The sequence below is a fragment of the Peromyscus leucopus genome, unplaced genomic scaffold (assembly GCF_004664715.2).
Source record: "Peromyscus leucopus breed LL Stock unplaced genomic scaffold, UCI_PerLeu_2.1 scaffold_64, whole genome shotgun sequence".
NCBI classification, from domain to species: Eukaryota; Metazoa; Chordata; class Mammalia; order Rodentia; family Cricetidae; genus Peromyscus; species Peromyscus leucopus.
This window is the reverse complement of record NW_023505552.1, coordinates 305,147-325,560: the sequence shown is the minus strand read 5'-3', so window position 1 is coordinate 325,560 and position 20,414 is coordinate 305,147. Positions and strand designations below refer to the sequence as shown.

Genomic DNA, 20,414 nt, shown 5'->3' with positions numbered 1-20,414 from the left:
AAAATTATCCAACTCTATTCCAGAAACCCAAGGTCAAATTGTCCTAGCTAACTTATCTCACTTAGTCTCTTTGTGCAGAATCCCTATAGCTAACTGCTTAACTTAGCTTCTGTTAAACTGCTTGTTTCTGTGAAGCTCCACCTCCTAAAGCTGCTGAGATGCCAGGACATGCTTTATGCCTTCAAAAACTTCACATCCTGGACCATCATGGCCACACTTAGTTCCTTGAATACCTGAGTGTGGTCTCAGCTGGCTGGAATAAAGATTTTCATTGGCTATGAATGGTATCTGAGTGGTTATCTCTGATGGGCTACCCCTATACTGACCCAACAGGACTGAAAATATTCTAGAGAGACACTTGTGCTTTTCTCTTGACCAGCAGACTATTAAAAGAAGTTGATTTCCCCAAGAATCTCTCACCAAGCAAAGAAAGACTGAAGCCTGGTACCAGCTGAAGAAGGAGCTTGTCTCCTAGGAAGAGATTTCACTCAGTTCTGGTAACTTGCCAACTACATTGCATGAGATACTAGAACTGAGTCAAGCATGGGTCAGTGATGGCAGCACCACATTGTGACCATGATTGTTTAGTTATACATGTCTTTTGCTTCTAAGTCTAAGCTTCATGTACAGCTATGGGAGACACATCAGGGTCAGTAGGTCACTGGGCTTTCCTCCATCTTTTCTCATTATGACCACATTGAATAAACTCCTTCTTTTTCCCTGATTTTTGCTATTACTTGTCCCTTTAATTGGCCTATAGAGGGAGGGTGGCTGAACTTAGACCCAGCCTCTGACCTCAAAGGCTCTGGTAATAAGTGTCCTCTGCAGACTTTCATGTAAACCTCTCTATTTAAACCAGCACCCCCTCTTCGCCTTATATCCTAGACTGACCAGGATTTCTCATTATTACAGATGTAATCAGTATAATCTCAGCTCACTTCACATTCTTTCTGTTTACCTAATTTTCCAGGTCAGAGAATAGAATGGGCATCTCTACTCAACCTCAAAGCTACATGTCCAGACCTTCTAATAAATATGTCCTACCCATTTTAGTGACATTTAAGTCACTCCCCTCGCTCAGCAGTTTATTTAAATGTTAACCTACCTCACATGCTCAGGCAAACTCCGTGATTCAGGGAACACCCTGTACCACTCTATCAGTTTTATTTGAAAAGCACCTTCAACAGTCAATTATTTGTAACATCAACCATATGCTCAGCTGCAAGCAAACACGACTGAGCCACAAGCACCAGAATAGATTGGAGTTCAGTACACAAAACACTGTGCTGTTGTTGGTAACAAACAAAAACACAAAAGAAAGAGATTTTCCAATCTGTCACAGCTCTCTGCTGTCTTCTCCAGGAAGAACAGGAGCACCTGACCTTGTGCTTCTAGAATTGTCACCTTGGATGTGTTTTGTCTGAGTGTGTATATATGTATGCACATGTTCTCCTTTGTAGGTAAGCGTGTAAAAGTGTACAGAGGCCAGAAATCAACCACCAGTGTTATTCTTCAGGTGCAGTCCAACTTTCCATGTTTTGTTTTTCTGAGACAAGGTCTCTTCCTGGCCTGGAACTTCCCAAGTAGATGAGACTGGCTGAGTCTTGAGCTCCAGGGATCTGATCTGTCTGCCAAGGAGCTGTCTGTCTCTACTTCCCCCAGTGCTGTGACATAAGTACTATGTTTGCTTTCTTTATAAAAACCTTGATTCTTTTTTTATGAGGGCTCTGAGGAATCAAAGTCAGGTCCTTATGTATATGCTGTGTGCCCTTTATCAGCTAAGCTATTTCTTCAGCCTCTTTCTTGTATTTTTTAAAAACCAAAAATATGAAACCCCATACTGTGTTTGATTTCCTTAGAAGGGAATGAATAGCCAATTAAAAAGAAATTTCTATTTGTGTATGTGTATGTGTATTTTGTGTGTGTGTGTGTGTGTGTGTTTGTGTTTATATGCTGGTTCCTGCAGAGACCAGAAGAGGTTATTAGATACCCAGGAACTGGAGTTACAGGGGGTTGTGAACTGCCTGGCTTGGGTGCTATGAACTGAACTCAGATCCTCTGTAAGAGCCCCAAGTGTTCTTAACTCGTGAGCCATCTACCCAGCCCTCAAAAATAAATCCCCCCCCCCTAATTTGTAGGAACAGTTTTCCTTAGCTCTTAGCTGCCGTTGGTATTTTTTATTTATGATGAATCAGCAGGGCCTAATTTGTGAACACAGGCCCCAGTGTCAGAAAAATGTCATCAGAATATCTAAGTTTTCAATAATTTTGAGGCTGTAGTCTTTCATTATAATCTCATAGAATGTTTAGGCTTTTAAAAGCAGTCCTTTGAAGTACATGCTTTTGTCAGAGAGTGTGTGCTGAAAACTGAAGTTAGAACTTCACACATTCTTGGCAAGTATATGCCAGTCAGCTACGTTCCCAGCCTGGTGCAGACTTTTAAACCCACATTTTAGAGAGAGTTAGATAAGCAGGATCTTTACTATCATATAGTTAATTGGTGGCAGGACAATTATTTTTACGTATGTATGTATATACTTCAATATTGGGTGTAATTATGTATATTAATCCAATGTATTCTACTTTTTCATCATTAATTATTTTCTAATGCAAACTTTCTTCCACCTAATGGCAAGAAACAGAGGGAAAATTCTGATTATCTTTAGCTTAGATGTTCAGATCCAGTAAGTTTTTGTTAGAAACAACTTGGCACTTCTCAGTCAGTATCTTTTACTTTATTAAGCATTAACTAGGCAGGGCACTCAGTACTCAGTGTCTTCTGCCAAGGAGAAACCTTGCCTCCATCTTTCCTCAGGGATTAATTATCAGGGTTGCATCCAGAAAAGCATAAGATCTAGGGAAGTGTCTTTTTATGATTCTTGTGGAATGAGTGACAGGAGAAAAGGAGGCCAAGAAACAGAATGAAGAGAGGAAGCCAAGGGAAAGAGGAGTGCATTCCAATAGTTCTATCTGTCTACATCATCCGTAAGATGGAAGAATAGGTTGAGAAAAGGCAATGGTACCACAACAAGCCAAGTTTCTGCCCTGCTTTTCTATTTAGGATGTTGCAAACTGGCTTTCCACAGCAGGCTGGGGTACAGTGTCACACATATGAAGAACTTGGCTGGGTAGCATATGAGGTTTAGAGACACAGCTCAATATTCCCCTGGTTTCCTCTGGTTCCTGGGAAATGGTGACAGGCTTATACCTAGCTGAAGGGCTGTCTAGAGTTCAGTCAGAGAAGACCATCAGATGGAGGGTAATGGAGAACAGAGAGATTGAGTGAAGAGACAGAGCCCCAATGGGAACATTAACACACCTATCAAGAACCTACTAGCAGGTGCAAAGAGAGGTAGAGTTGGGGAAACCCAGCAGGTTTCATTACCATAAATTCAGGTTTTATCCTTAAATGCCAGCCATGGAAGAGAGTATGAGTGTGTGTGTGTGTGTGTGTGTGTGTGTGTGTGTGTTTTGTGTGTTTGCAGGTGGCCATAGTTCAGAAGAGGGTTCAGATTCCCCTGGAACTAGAGTTCAGGCCAGTTATAAACTGCCATGTCAGTACTGGGAACTGAACCCAGATTATCTCAAAGAGAGAAAGTGCTGTTAACCACAAGTCATCTTTCTAGCTCCTCAGGATGCTTTTTTAAAATGAAAGCAATGGATGAGATCTACATGAACAGCCTAGACATGAGTGGGAGCAATGAACGGCGAGGGTCGAGGGAAAGAGAGCAGGAGATCCCACCTGGATCAAGAACAGAGAGGAGAACAAGGAATAGGAGACCATGGTAAATGAAGACCACATGAGAAAAGGAAGAAACAAAGTGCTAAAGAGGCCCACAGAAATCACAAAGATACCCCCACAAAAACTGCTGAAATGGCCAAGAGACAGCCAGGACTGACCTACTCTGGTGATGGATGGCCAAACACCCTAATAGTTGTGCCACAAACTCCATCCAAGGACTGAGGAATCTGGATGCAGACATCCACAGCTAGGCCCCGGGTGGAGCGCTGGAGTCTAATTATCGAGAAAGAGGAGGTTTATATATATGAGCAAGAATTGTTGAAACCAAGGTTGGATAAAGCACAGGGACAAATAGTCAAACGAATGGAAACACATGAACTATGAACCAAAGGCTGAGGGGCCCCCAACTGGATCAGGCCCTCTGAATAGGTGAGACAGTTGATTGGCTTGATCTGTTTGGAGGCATCTAGGCAGTGGTACCAGGTCCTGGCTCGTTGCAGAGATAGTTTGAAACCTGGGACTTATATAGGGACGCTTGGCTCAATGTGGGAGGAGGGACTGGACCTGCCTGGACTGAGTCTATCAGGTCGATCTCAGTCCTCGGGGGTGGCCTTGATCTGGAGGTGGTGGGAATGGGGGGTGGGCTGGGGGGGGGGGGGGCAGGAAGGGAGAGAACAAGGGAATCTGTGGCTGTTATATAGAACTGAATAGTATTGTAAAAATTAAAATTAAAAAAAAACAAATAAAATGAGAAAGCAAGTGTTGAGAGGTGCCTCACCAGCTTCAATTAAGCTATATAAAGGTTAAATAGTTCAGGTACATTATTTTTGAAGACAATCATACAATTTTAGCAAAGGCTTATAATTTCATGTTCTTGAAATCATCAATGACATCTCTGATGAATTGGTGTAACCATTTAAAAACGATGGTTTGCTAGAATGTGCTCTTTCAGCCCTTCTGGAGTCAAGGTCCCAATCCTGTCAATTTATCTTGGTGTTGACTTTATAAATTCTGTAGAGGTTTTACAGGTTGATCATTTACTTTACCATTTAATTTGTTGAGTTTATCATTAAATTTATGAGTTTATTATTGGCACTAGACACATCATGTATAGTTGTAGCCAATGAAGGGAACCCATTTTTAACTAGAAAAAGTAATACTTTGCCAGGCATCACATTGGGGTCATTACTTTGTCAATGGACCTCAAGTTCTAGATAACTGTGAATTAGAAAGTTCTGGAAGAACTGAAACTCAGTGTCAAACTGCAAACATTTCTCATGAAAATAAAGTCCAAGAACCCTCTTCAAAATCCCCTTCATGCTTCTATTAATAGGAAAATGCTTCATGTCTCAGAGTATTACCACACCCCTACGTGTGACAGGGATTTAGAATAATAGATAATAAATCAATAAATAAACACCCTGGACACAAGCGATTCATGAAAACAAAATGTGCGTGCACCTAAGAGCTTGAATAAAAAGGAACCAAAATGAGGTATCTAAGTTAAGAGCAGTAACATACAAAAGATATGTGTTTTAATAGCTATAGTTTCTCTCTATTGGTATGTATAAATTGCTGCCAACTGAGGGACTAAGATGCCTAGGAGAGTCCTAATACTGTGATAAACTGCTAGTACAGTGCATTCCAATGTGAATAGTGTTTTCCTGGACAATGGGAATGCACCTAAACTCATTGACATACTAACAAATTCAGTGACATAATGCCCGTAAATATCTATATCTTGATCCACTCCTCTAAGGATGCTTCTGAATCAAGATTATAGATATTTGGGATGCGAAGCATGTTTTGGCTACATGGTAGTTTAGCATACATGTTATTGAGTCAGTCAGAAATGCTTCAAAACAAAACCATATCAAGGAGGTTATCTGTCCTTGTTAATAATATTTTACCAGTTAGTCAGCTATCTTAATGCACAGAAAATATCACAAGAGGAAAAACAGAGTTACTCTCCAAACCATGGACTTGTAAACACAGAAGTAAAGATTACACTATACTTTCAACATGTTCTGTATGAGCATTTAAGCAGAATGTTGAGAACTCTTGAAAGATATATTCCATCAAACTGGATTTTACTAAAATGCATTTTTACCTTCCACTATTTTTGATTAGCACAAAACAACAATGCTTCATACAACCTCAGAAACAGAATAAATGAAGAATTTGTCTGAAAAGTAATCTGGGCTGTGTATTTTTAACTTCAAATTCCTTCTGTCTGGTTCTACCATACATAGCTTGGCTGGTTTTGATTGGTTTTATCTACCCCTAGTTAATGCCTACATTCCAACATATTCTACAAAATGCATTAGATTTAAAATTATTTGGGAGCAAGATACTACAGATTACAGCACAGACTGAGGTGAGCAATGGCTCCAACAATTTGCACCAAGGTACGAGGAAATGCTTATTTGGAAACTAAGGGTATTCAGCTGTGAAGACTATACACTTACCTGGTGGGTCCTAACTCTGAATCACATGTTCTCCTATGAGGGATCTGTGACCCCCCACCAAGGAGCAGGGATGTGACCATGGAGGCATAGATTGAAATGATGTGTCTACAAGTCCAGGAAAGGGCAGCCCCAGGAGCTGTAAGAGGCAATTAAGTGCTTTTCTCCTATAGTCTCTAGTGCAGTGCTGTTGACAGCATGATTGTGAATTGCTGTCCTTCAGAACCACAGACAGAATACATTTCTGCCATTTGAAGACACTGATTTTGTGAAACCTTCTTCAGTTACAATAGAAAATAAAATACACAATATTTTTTTTTTTCCTTGAAATTCAAATTACAATAATTAATTAAGGGAGGCACTTATGTGAATGGAAGCACATTCTTTAACAAATTTGTGGGTGTGTGCTTGTGTGTGTTTGCATGCCCACCTCTCTCTCTCTGTGTGTGTGTGTGTGTGTGTGTGTGTGTGTGTGTGTGTATGTGTGTGTAGCTGTGTCTCCTTAATAACCCTGGAGCAAGATAAAGCTAAAGGCTTTAGTGCAAAGTGTATTTTGTTGTCTAGAAAAATGTGATCAATTGTAGTGGTTAGGATATATAGTGCTGTTAATAACCTGAGACTAGAAAACTATATTGAATATGTAGGTGATATATTGAATGGAATAAAGAATTAAATGTAAATAACCCAGCAGCTCAGTTTGTCCTGCCTGGATATTCTTGGATGTGAGGATGTGGAGGTAGAGGGTGGTTATCTACCATGAACCACACATTTTGGGGTATTTTTTAAAAATTAAGAAGATGTGAAGTTGAGGAGAGTAGTGAGGGCAGGGTGAATTTGGAGGAGTTAGGGAGAGGTTTAGCTGGTACAAATGATCAAACTACATTGTAAGCCATCCTCAAAGAATTAATACAAATATTTTTAAAGAATAAAATGTAAAATTTTCTTTGATCACATTCACATCTTTTAGCATACAATTTAGGTAATCACATTCATATTTAAGTAATTGCATTAAATATTTTCTTTCTCTATATTTCTACATTGTATAATATTGTCCATTACACATCTGACATATTTTGGAGATTCCCAACTCCTGATCCACACAATTCTACTATTTCCTTATTTAGGACAATCATGTACAGTATTATAAAGTGTGGTGTATATCCTACTTTACATTAGATTTCTGGATTATTTTTTCAAGGTTTAACTAAAATAGTCATTATTTAGCAAAATTAATTTTAAACTCTGATTTCCTTTATCTGCTATGAATAACCCAGGCAGAGATTCACTTCCTGGCATCCTTATTCAATTTGTATTCAATTTGTAATTCTTCATCCTAATATAACTTCTAAGTGAGTAAAGTGAGAAATATTAAAGATCGCTAAGAATTAAGCTAATAAGACACATCCTCATTCATTCTCTGTCTCTGTCTCTGTCTCTGTTTCTCTCTCTCTCTCTCTCTCTCTCTCTCTCTCTCTCTCTCTCTCTCTCACTCTCACACACACACACACACACACACACCACACACACACACACACACAGTCTTTGCAGAACTGGGTTCCAGGGAGCTTAGCATGGTGTTTGAACCATTTCCTGCCTTTATTATCATGCTCATACTGAAGAGGAATACTTTAGTTCCACTAACTGCTGGATGGCCCAGAATGGTAAATTAACGTTCTGATCTGATGGGGTCCTACAGCACCTTTCTTTATAAAAAAAAGAAAAAAAAATCAAGATTTCCTCATTTCTCACAATTATTTGTTTCTACTCTAAATTAGCTTCCTACAAATAGCCTCTTGTCTGATGTCTACTTAGCTCTCCACAGCTAGTTACCACAAAGAGACCCTAGTGTGTCGCTTCCACCTCTCCATACTTGTGATGTGTGTTGTAAAACTGTGCTCACTATACCCATGTATATAGATGTGTATCTTTTAGTGCACTGGCAGAGCCAGAGGGGACATTAGGTACCCTGCTCCAACACTCTCTGTATTAATCCCTGGGACAGGGTCCTCACCGAAACTGAAGCTAGGCTGGCTGCCAGCAAGCCTCAACAATCCTGTCTTAGAACCTGCAGGCCTGATGTTATGGGCTATGGGCAAGTGTCTGACCACATCTGGCTTCCTATGTAGACACGGTATTCAAGCCGGGGTTTTATGATTTTACCCACTGTGCTATTACCCCTGTCCTGGTAGTAATCTTTTTAGGAAAAGCCACCCTGATGCGGGTGTAGTTCTCTTAATTCTCTAATGATGCGTTAACAGTTGAATCATTCAAGAAAGATTGGTCATCTTCCCATAATCAGCAGTAACTTGTATTTTTGAAGTAAAATCACTGTACTCCTCTGAAATTATTTCTGACCTTTCTTGAAAACTCTAAAAACAGCCTTTCAAAACTCAAGGTTAACTGATATAGTGGCTAAAGTGTGCATTGTTGGTCTCCAACAAAAACATTTCTGATTAAATAATGAAGCAGTTAAAAAGCCTGTGCTTTATGTGGTAAAATTTAACAGAAACTTGAGAGCCATTAGTAATCACAGTTATTAACAGGAGTTTTCAAGGATTGTTGGAAAATCCTTTGGGAAACCCATGGAATACTTGATTTAGATATCTAGTAGGACCAAGCTCCATGATCATGACCCAGGTCCAGAGCTTTGCCTGGTTATTAATGGCTTTCTACTAGACTATGACTATGGAGATAGACTGATTTGCTAATATGACCTTTTCACAGGCTATAAAACCCATACACTTACAGAAAGGGATTTAAACAGAAAGTGATGGGAGCTAGATGTTGTGCAAAAAATTCAGTCATTAAGAGACTTGGAGGAGTCAGTGTTCCAGTGGGCATAAGAGAAAGGAGGGTAGTGTTGGTGAAGGAACACTGGTAGGTGATTTTGAAGTTTCTAGATACAAAAACTAACTAAAATACCTCCTTATTGAGAATATTTTAGGAGCCCTACACTGTGAGTGGTCATCCACAGTTACTAAGGACAGCAGGATAAACATATAAAGAGTGAATTATTCCATTTTATCTACTAGACATTTAGTAAATAAACAAAGGATCTGACTCAGGTGATTCAGAACTCTTTTACAAGGTAAGCAGTTTAGGTCAGAATGTTAAATGTGATTAGACATAGTCAAGGTGGAAGAGAAAGGGAAGGTCTTCTAGGTCAGAGGACATGGACTAATTAGCCCACAGCCTACTGACAGAAAAGAGCTAAAAATGTTGGAGTGTTGTGTGCAGTGCTGGCCAAGGACCCAGGTTTTGTACCTATGAGGTTTAGTTGGTTATGGATTTGAGAAAGTACATATTATATGTCTTCTTAGCCCCACTGGAAATGTGTCTAGATTTTCAAAACAAAGGAGGGTTAGCAATTGAAGATATACAGAAAGTAAAACAACTAGACATTTGTGTGTGATTTGAATGAGAATGCCTCTAGAGGCTCATATATTTGAATGCTTAGTCCCCAGTTGGTTGAACTCTTTGGGAAGAATTAGGATGTGTGTCTCTGTTGGAGGTTTGTGACTAGAGGTGGGCTATAATGCTTCAAACACCTACATCATTTTTAGTGTATCTCTCTTTGCCTCATGGCTATGTCTCAAGATGTAAGCTCTGCTCCAGCACCATGCCTCCCTGCCTGCTGCCATGCTCCTACCATGATGGTTCCCAACCCTCTAGAACAATAAACCCAAATTAAACTCTTTCTACTACAAGTTGTTTTGGGCATGATGGCATATCTCCACATAGAAAAGTAACTAAGTGTGTTATAAAGTATCTCTGATGTCAAGGGCAATGAAGTACCATAAGACTAATGCTGGAGTCATATTGAACACTTAATTGTAACAGTTAAGCTATAAAACCAAAGGGACAAAGTACACAAGGTAAAGGGGGAGAGTTTTAGAAGTTTGAAGAATCATGGGAGAACTCATATAAAAAGGATACTTTCTTTCTGCTGAGCAACCATTTGGACACAGGAGCATAGGCACCAGGAATATTTTGTTGTTGGTTTTGCATGTGTACATAGTGTGTGTGTGTGTGTGTGTGTGTGGTGTGTGTGTGAATATGTAGGTTCCAATATGCATTGTTTCATGTGTGTGTATGTTGACCAAAGACTGATCTCTGGTGTCTTCCTGGATCATTCTCCATCTTATATATTGAAGAAAGGCCTCTTCCTCAAACACAGAGCCCACTTCTCACTGATTCAGCTAGTTGACTAGCATCTTAGCCTCTAGAGATGCCTCGTCTTCACCTCCTACACTGTGGGGTTGGACAGGGATGGCCTGCATGTGCTCTAAAAACAGTGTCTCCTTGAGGCTGGCCAGATGGCCAGATGACTCAGTTGGTAAGAGCACTTGCTGTGCAAATATAAGGACCTGAGTTTGGATCTCAGGACCCATTAAAAGTTGAGTATGGCTCAAACACTTTTACCTGCTGAGTTATCTCAGATGGCCTGTTTGGGTTTATTTGTCTTACAGCTGTATTGGGCATCACCCATGCTGGACTACTGCTCCACAATGGACACACATGCACACCAATAAAGTTGTAAAACCTGAAGATCTAGATTTAATTCTCAGATCCCAACTAAACTCGGAAGTAGAGAATCAACTCCATAAAGTTGTCTTCTGATCTCCACTTGTGTTATGACATCTGCACCCCCCATCATGTACACATACGTAAGTAAATTAATTAAAAAGAAAAATAATCTTTATATATTACTAGTTGTAAAGGAATACAGGTATTTAATATTTCCTTTTCCACATACACAAACAGACTAACATATACACACAAACATCACATACACACACTCACCTTATGCACACATGCACACACAATCCCATAAGCATGAACATGCACACACATGAAATATGGGCACACACAAGCACAGACACACACAGGTGGGTACATATGCACATTCTGTTCCCTTACTTTTCACATGCTTTTTCCTGGCTACCTATACAATGTACTTCACGCAATTTGCATCTTCTCTTTGTGATAACAAATGACTGAATGTCTAAGACACCTCACTGCATAGTCACAAACTCGGCAGATGGTGGACATTGCTATCCAATTTCAATGCACAACTGTAGGTCCTTTAGTAAAAAATATGTTAAAACCAATCAATAAAACATTTTAAACTTGAAGCACATTAAATAGAAACTGAAACTACTACTAGGAAACAACCCAGAGCCTTGCCAAGTATCGTCACTGGGAATAATAAAAACATATAATTGAATTATTCTTGCTATACCTCTCAAACTACTTGAACATGCAAAGCTTTAACAATGTGCTAATGCCTACATAACTCTTATATTTCTGCTTACATAACCAGATGAATATTCTTTATATATAATTCATTCAAGATTACCTCTTTGCACTGGATGCATGTCAATCTAAAATAGCTCACACACTGAATACCAGTGCACACTGTCAGCCCAATTTCCTCTCTTAAAAATGTCTTTGTTAGCTTAGTCCTTCTACTTACCTTTCTATAGCCATGTAGGGTGGCTGAGCTGCTTGATGTAATTTTTGCTTCTTAATAATTTGAACGTATCAGCTCAGACTGGCCTCACTGTGTATGACTGGTATACAGTAAGGTGCCAAGGGGCTTGCTGAGACTGAAAGCACCATTTTAGGGCAGGTGAGATGGCTCACAATGTGAAAGCATTTACTACACAAGTCTGAGGACCTGAGTTCCACTTCCAGAAACCTTTTGGAGTGAACAGATCCCCAAATGTCCCCTCAACTTCACAGGTGCACCATGACACATGTATGCTCCCCTCCCCACCACACATATTAAGGAAAAACATCATGTTAATGGAATAAGTAGTCTTTCTTGTCAAAACTGCAGAATGGTACAATTTGATAATATGCACTGAACAATTTTAAGTCCTTCTCTATGTGGTATTTAGTTTCTTATTCATTGATGTAGGGTCTTTTTTTTGTTTTAGTTCTGTTATTTGTCACTGTATTTTAAAATAAATAGCTCAGACATACACGGATGTTTAAAAATCTCTAACATATACATTGTCCACACTTAGAAAACCAGATTAATATGATTCTTTCTTGGACATATGAAATATGTATTTTAAGTATTTAGTAAAGCATACATGTGCTTTTTCTCTAACATATGAATGTTTATACATACAAATAGCTGCTTTCATATGTGTACTTTAAAAATATTTTTATGGGGAGCTATAGAGATGGCTTAGGTAGTTAAGAGTGTATATAGTTCTTGCAGAGGACCTGGATTCAGTTATCAGCACCCACATGATGGCTTACAACTATTTGTAACTCTTGTGTAGGGTATTGATACCCTCTTCTTATCTGCATGGGTACTGTACACATACTCAGGCACATGTGCATATGCATATAAATTAAATGACTAATAATACTTCATGATGATCTCAGTTTGGAAGTGTTGAGCAAAAACAATTACAATAAATTCAATAATTGTTATGATGAAATAAACGTTAAAAACTATTTTCTTAAAATTTGATTAGAGGTAATCATTCTGTTCTGAGCTAACATGAAGTTGGAAACTATATGGTTGTTGAGAGGCTGATTCTACAAATAATATGCTTATTGATAAACTGAGAAGGTAGCAGAGTCAACTCTACATTTACTTTTACCTTTCTTTTGATTTTTTTTAAAAACAACTTATTTTTAATCTTGTGTATGTGGCCATGTGGAGTATGTGCATGTGAGTGCATGTGCATGGAGGCCAGGAGAAGGTTTTCTGCCCCTCTGGAGATGGAATTACAGGTGCTTGTGAGCCTGAGATGTGGATGTTGGTACTGAATTTGGGTCCTCGGGAGTAGCAGCATGTGCTTTTAACTACTGAGCCATCTCTGTCAGCCTCCCTTCTTGTGAGTTTTTGAGATGGGGTCTTGCTGGGGGATGTCTTTCTGTATGCTGTGAACATATGTTGTTCCCATTGGTTAATAAATAAGCTGCTTTGGCCTATGGCAAGGCAGCTTAGAGGCAGGTGGGAAATCCAAGGAGAGAGACAGGAAAGAAGAAAGGCAGAGGCAGAGAGATGCCAGCCTGGTGCTGAAGAAGCAACATGCCAGCAGACCAGTAAAGCTATGGAACACATGGTGATACATAGATTAATAGTTATGGGTTGAGTTAAACCATAAGAGCTAGCTAGCAAGAAGCCTGCCATAGGCCATACAGTTTGTAAATAATATTAAGTCTCCGAGTGATTGTTTTATAAGCAGCTGTGGGACTGCTAGGCAGGACTGAAGAAAACTTTCAACTACAGGGTCTCATGTAGGCCAGGCTGACCTGGAACTGGCTGTGTAGCTGAAGATGCCCTTGAAGTCTTGATTCTTTTGCTTTTGCTTCTCAAGTGATAGGATTGTAGGTATAAACCACTAAGTCCAGCTGACTTAAACATTTTTAAGACACTTAACATCTCTTGCTAAAATTAGTTAATGGGAATAAACCTGGGATATGTTGAAGGAGACTTTTTAAAAAATTTTCTTGGTTATAAATGTTTAGATTTAGATTAATAATAATTTATAGATAATATCCATATCAAAGACTTTCCTAGAAACATTTGAACCATCAAACAAAGTTATTTTCTGTTCACTCTAAGGTCACAGGGTGTTCACTGGCATCATGAATTTAATCAGTAAGTACATATTGAAAGACATTAGGAAACAAGAATAATTAAGACAGAGACTGACTTCAATAAGCCAACAGAGTAACAGGACAGATGATTTGTGTATCAATCACTGTAAAATAACGGAGCTTGATCTACAATATAGGGATGGACACATCACAGAGAGGGAAACATAGGAGGGAAAAGCCAGATTTAAGAGGAAGACTGAGAGAGTTTCTATAGATGGCAAAGTCTGTAAACTGAGTTTGCAAGATAGAACAGGAGTTTGATTGATGTGCCACATGTGTGGTCATGACAGGTACTACGTTAAAGTGCTTTTAAGTAGAATTCAGCAAAGAGGCAAAAAGATTGACAGCCCACACTTGAGCTCCCCATATAACTTTCAGGGAATGCAGAGCTCGCCAGTTCTACTATCAGGAGGTTCACTTAGGCTGTCCTAGAACTGGCTATGAAATTGAGGTTGATCTTGAACTTCTGATCCTCCTGTTTCTACCTTCCCAGGTACTCACATACCATGCTGGGGATTGAACCCAAGGAGTGACACATGCTAGGCAAGTATTCTACAGTCTGAGCCACATATCCAGCCACTTAGTAGGTTCTCACATTAAGAGACTCATCTTGCCTCTCCCATGATAACACTATGTCATCTTCCCTTTCCTCTCCCATGATAACACTATGTTTAATTATATCTACATCTTTTCAACTAATTCTTTAAATCCTACTGATAAAGATTTTATTTACTTTCTGTCTCCAATTTACATTAAAGTTCAAAGTCTGAATACCCCATGTCTTCACTGAGCCCTGTCCATTTCTACACTGAATGACACATTTCATTGATTTTTTTTTGTGTTTTTTTTAGAGATGCTTTTTTAAAAACAAAGTATTAGATTGAAACCCAATTTAATCAATTTAATTTAAACAGAGGGAAACTTCTAAAGTCACAAATAAACTTTAGGAAAAACATCACAAATAGAATGGCCATTAATCAGTAAAAATAAGTAGGAATCCACAAGACTCTATTTAATAAGGCTGGTATTCCAAACTAATGACCCCACTATTCTTATCCTTATAGCCTAATGTCTAATGAGACAGTAAAATGTGAATGCTTTGAACACTAAGAGACTGTAAATGTGGAGAGGGACAGGGAGTAGGGAAAGTAGACCAATGACATCTCTTTACAGGGTCCCTACTTAGAGATAGTGAAGCAGTGGCCACATGCTATGGCCATAGTGCATAGGACTATACCCCCAGAGTCATTATTCTCAGCAGCTTCCTCCACAACCACCACAGCTCTCTTCATGGAAAACCCTACTGAAAAAACAAACAAGATGGACAGAGCACACACAGAAGCCACAGATAACATCATGACCTGAACTAAAAGTCAGATGGAATTTACATGTGAAACTCTCTGGCTGGTAATGTGGGTGGATCCAGAGGTGGCAAAACCAAACACTGTTTGGCTGTTTCAGGTGGTTTATAATTAACATGTGCGGGGGACAGGCCATGGCTTTCTGGCGTGAGTGAGAGCCTTCAGGTTGGCAATTGCTGAACTACAGACATGGACACAAAGCGTGGGTTCACGAGCTTGGCTCTGTTACCACCCTCGTTATCAGCACTTCCCACCTTGGGAACAAATCATGACTCATTTGGAAAATGCCACCCATTATGAACTACTGAATTTTATCCAACGCAAGTGCAGAGGACAATATTGGATGTTTGTTCATAACAAGACACGTTTAATAACCGATGCTGAGTGTGTGATTAGGAAAGTGAAAGTTTAAGCCGTCTTTCCCTTAGTTTTGTGATGTGGTCTACATTTTACCTCCTTTCTTCCCTTTTTCCTCTCCTGAACAACAAAACAAATGAACAGTTTGAAGTGTGGTAACAAACCAAACTTATAACAAAGAAAACATGGCTCTCCTGCTTACAACCTCTGTTGGCTTACATCTATCACTCATCTGTCTGTCTGTCTGTATATCACTTTGTGTGTGTGTGTGTGTGTGTGTGTGTGTGTGTGTGTGTGTGTGATATGTGTACAGGCCCACATTCCTTAGCGTGTTTTACAAAGGTCAGAGGACAACTTGTGGAAATCAGTTTTCTCCTTTCATTGTGTAGGTTTTTGGGAATAAACTCAGTTCCCTAGGTCTGGTCACAAGTACCTTCACCCACTGAGTGATCACACCAGACCTATCAGTTTTCTGACACACAGTTTTAAAATATAATCCTGGCTAACCTGATAATCTCTATGCAATCTAGGCTGGCCTGGAAGTCCCTTTGCCTCAGCCTCCCTAATATGCTGGGGTTCCAGACATGTATGGTTCCAGACATGCCTGGCTTAATTTTATTTTTATATGGGATGGTATATTCAAGGTATGTTTGCAATTTGTAACTTGATTTGTATTACTTGCTATCTTAAAAAGAAAAAAACAAAAACTCAATATGCAAGATGATGAGATGGTGCAGCAGGAAAAGGTTCATACCAACAAGACTAAAGACTTGACCTTGATCTGTGGGGCACACATGGTAGAAGGAGAAAATGGACTCCACTATAGGAACACTATGGTACATGTGTCCCCATACTATATAAATAATAAAATTCAAGATTTACATATCTAAGAAAAGAAATCATGTAATCAGTTACAGCTTTCTTAAAATCTCCTAAATATAGTTTATAGCAAGAACACTTTCAAAGTCAAGAGATCTGATTTCTACTTGAAATCATACTATGTTATAATTTTTTTTATTATATCTTTAAAATTTCTAGTTAAGGCTGTAGCTGTGAGTATTCCTCAGAGGCTTGCTTAAGACATCTTAACAAAAGCATCATGGAGTAGAATGCAATTATCTCCATTTTATTTCTCAGAAATGGAGATGTCAAAAAAATTCAATGACCATTCTAGGTTCTACGGTCAATGGACAGGACTTTGGAGCTTTCTGATCTTAGGGACTGCTCCCCTGATGGTGATTCCATATTCCCAAGCACTGAGCACTAAGCACTCTCTAACGGGACCAGTGAGCTACTTGCCTATTTTTATTAACTTCTACAATCCACACTGTGTGATAAGTTAAAGTGTCTTATTACTAGTTCCATTACACACACAGGAACACTAAAGGTCAGAGAGGGTAAATGCTTTCTCAGTCACAAGGCGAGCAGCTTTGCTTGGCCACTCCCTCAAAAACATACAGCAGATTTTCGGACAAGTGGCCATTTCTGAAAACGTATACATATGAGTAACATTATACAAACAGAGAAGGTAGTATTTATATATTTAGGAATACACACGCAATACATGTACATAACAAAAATTAAAGAAAAAGAGGCCATGAGTTTGAAAGAGAGCAAGGAGTACAAGAGAGGGTTTGGAGGGAAGAAAGGGAAGGGAAAATGATATAATTATATCATAATCTCAAAAAAATTGAAAAAACTAAATCTTTGCTCTTTTCAGTGTTTTTCTCTGGTATTTTCTTGACATTGAAAAACTCATATTTTTATGTATTTTTTCATATGCATGAAATGAATATGGACCACAAATTGTTCCTTTAATAATGTATCTTTTAGGTGGGTAGTATACAAATATGAAGCTCTATTATTTTAAATACTTTAAAACATGGTGGTTACAACTCTTTCCCTCTCCCCACTTGTAAATTAGCAGCAGATAAAACTCATTTGTTGTTTTTGTTTCCTTGTTTCCTTTCCTTTTCTTTCTTTCTTTTTTTTCTTTTTTTGAGATAGGATCTCATGTAGTCTCAGTTGGTCCTGAACTCACTACACAGCCTAGGATGACTTTGAATACATGGTTCTTCTGCCTCCACCTCCATAGTGCTGGGTTTTCAGGCATGCCCTATGATGCCAGTCTAGGTAGTGCTGGGAATGGTACCCATGGCCTTGTTTATGGTAGGTAAGCACTCCACTATCTAAGCAACATCTCCTGTCCATAAAACTTGAGTCTTACAGCTAAATCAGAATTTCATATTCATTCCTTCATTTGACTGTGAGAGTAGTCTTAGGAATTTAGGTGAAGGAGAAATTATTATTTTATGATTCTTTCATTTTTCAGAGAAATCCAAAGCTTGGAGAATAGCAGACTAATTGGGTGATAAATGAAGCCAAAACTACAAGTATAGTCCTCAGAGTACAATTTCCTTCTTATAACACCGTAGATACAATCCACCAGTTATCAATAGGATGTTGGTAAGTAGAAGCACATGAATGTCTTGTTGGAATAAAATTAAACTGCTTCAAAGTATTAAACTAGCTAAAAGGCAGACTTATTTCAGTTGTAGTTATACAGTAATAGAGAACCAGAAGATACTGAAATTTCCAATGGCTTTTTATATTCACTTAACAGAGCTAAATTTCCTAGTATGAGGCTCTGTTGCTATGACAAAGTTGACTAACAACAGTCTGAGAAAGGAACGGGTTTACCTGGTTTGTAAGTTATAGTCTATCATCTAGGAAATCCAAAGAAAGAAACTCAAGGCAGGAATCTGGAGGCAGGAACTGAAGCAGAGACCATGGAGGAATGCTTCCCACTGGATTGCTAGCTTTTTTATACAGCCTAAGTCTGCCTGCCTAGGAATGGTACACCCACAGTGGCCGGGACCCTCTGACATCATATTAATCATAAAAATACCCCACAGATATGCCCATAGGCCAATGTGATGGAGGCAGTTCCTCAATTGAGCTTTTCATCTCCCAGATGTGTCAGGTTGACAACCAAGAGCAGCTATCACAGCACCTACTGATTTATTCATATTTAATTCAGGTGTATTTTAGGGTATGCCTTCATCTTACAATGAATTGAAACTGAGAGACTAATTACAATCACATTTCATACTATCAATGCGGTGGACAATTTTCATTATAAATTTATACTTTAAAAACAGATCTCAATTACATGATCACATAAATAAAGCTGAATAAAAAATACCTACAAGTGGAGAGACTTTCTGTTGTGTATCATGATGGAAAAGGATATGGTTCACTCAATCCACAGTCCACTGAGCAACTCAGAAACTGAAGTAAATGCCATCACCAGTCATATCTAAATGGACACAAAAAACAATTACAAAGTCAGTCAACAGGCATCAGTAATATCATTTTCACAAGGATGTCTTTTCAAGCTGCATCATAATAGTAGTAATAGATGTTTGACCAAAAAAAGTCACAGGAAGACCTTCATTTACATACCTCTGTTTTGCTCACAGTGTGAAGTATAGCCATGAGAACATACTGCTTATTTAGTCAGTGTAAAGTATGACTAAGAAATAAATTTAGTTCAATATGATTAAGAAATGTTGTAGTAGAAAATTGCTACAATGTTTCTGGGAAGACATAAATTTATCAGTAAGAAGCAAATTGAACAAAAAGCAACCCTATCCTCTGATAAGGATTTGGTTATGTCCTGAGAATTATGCTAATTCCTATATATGATATTTCATTTAGTCTTGATAACAAAACTTCAGTGTAGCTCACATCTTGTTTTACAAATCCCATGGGTTGGATTCCACACCATTTAGAGCATGCAAAGCACATTTCACCCTAAACTTGCTTGTATTCCATGGTCAGCGTAGCACAAGTGACAGATGTTAAGAATATCACATACGATAGAATAAATGACTCTTGTTTGCCCCCGTGCTCTTGAAAATGTTCTAGTTCTTGCTGTTTCTCAACATAGATGTAAAAAAATCTCTCACTTCAGATAGTGCCAGCATGTGCAAATATTTTGCTGAGTGAATAAAAAGAATGTGTGGTATCCACAACCACAGCACTAGCGTTAATTGTCAGGATCTGAATTTACACATTTGTCTATCTTGTAATTTGCTGGCCAATGTTATCTTCTGTTTGAACACATTCCCAAGAAGTAAAAAATAGAATGAAGTATTGAAAAATTATTTGAATGAAATTCAAATATGTTATTTAACAATTCCATGTTAGTTGTTTAAATTTGTTTAATTAGAAAATCTCTTCAAAGACTGACATGTTTAAATAATGAAAATTTTACCAGAGAAAACAATACTCTTGTTCTAGATTAGACACTAGCTTGGTAATTGACTGAGACACCTTTCCTCATCCTGGAATGCCAGGGGAAGGACTGCGAAATGCAAGGAAATTGAAATTATCACAGTGTATAGGACTTCTATAGGTAATCAAGAGCTGGGAAATTGGGAGCTAGCAGCAATTATTCTGGATGTAGGGAAACAGCTGCTTGGAGTCTCCAATGATTCACCCTTGAGAAAGGCAGCTCGGTGCTGTGTGTCCAGAGCAGGGAGCATGAAGCTCACTGCCTGCTTCTGTACAGCCTGTGAATTAAGAATGATTTTACATCTTTAAACAAGTCATAAGAATTGCATAAGTTGTAGGCTGTGAATTTACTCAGTGGTAGAGTGCTTGACTAGTAAGCATAAGTCCTGGGTTCAATTCTCAGCTCAGAAAAAAAAAGAATTTCATAAGTTGTTTTATTTCAAATAACAGGCTCTATGAAGTTTTGTTGGGACATGGACACAGATGTTTATTCACATAAAGACTCTGGCTTCATTTTACTTCCATTGAGGGAACTGAGCCTTTATGAAATATAGTCTGCCTT

At 38.6% G+C, this 20,414-nt stretch overlaps 1 long non-coding RNA gene across 1 annotated transcript in view; it reads right to left on the bottom strand.

Annotated features, from left to right (window-relative positions):
- The window catches only part of LOC114707891, a 140,841-nt gene extending 121,998 nt beyond the window's left edge, over positions 1–18,843 (bottom strand). The window contains exon 1 of the long non-coding RNA XR_003736720.2: positions 18,763–18,843. This is a non-coding gene — a long non-coding RNA (uncharacterized LOC114707891). The remainder of the gene's footprint in view (positions 1–18,762) is intronic.
- Between the last annotated feature and the right edge of the window lie 1,571 nt (positions 18,844–20,414).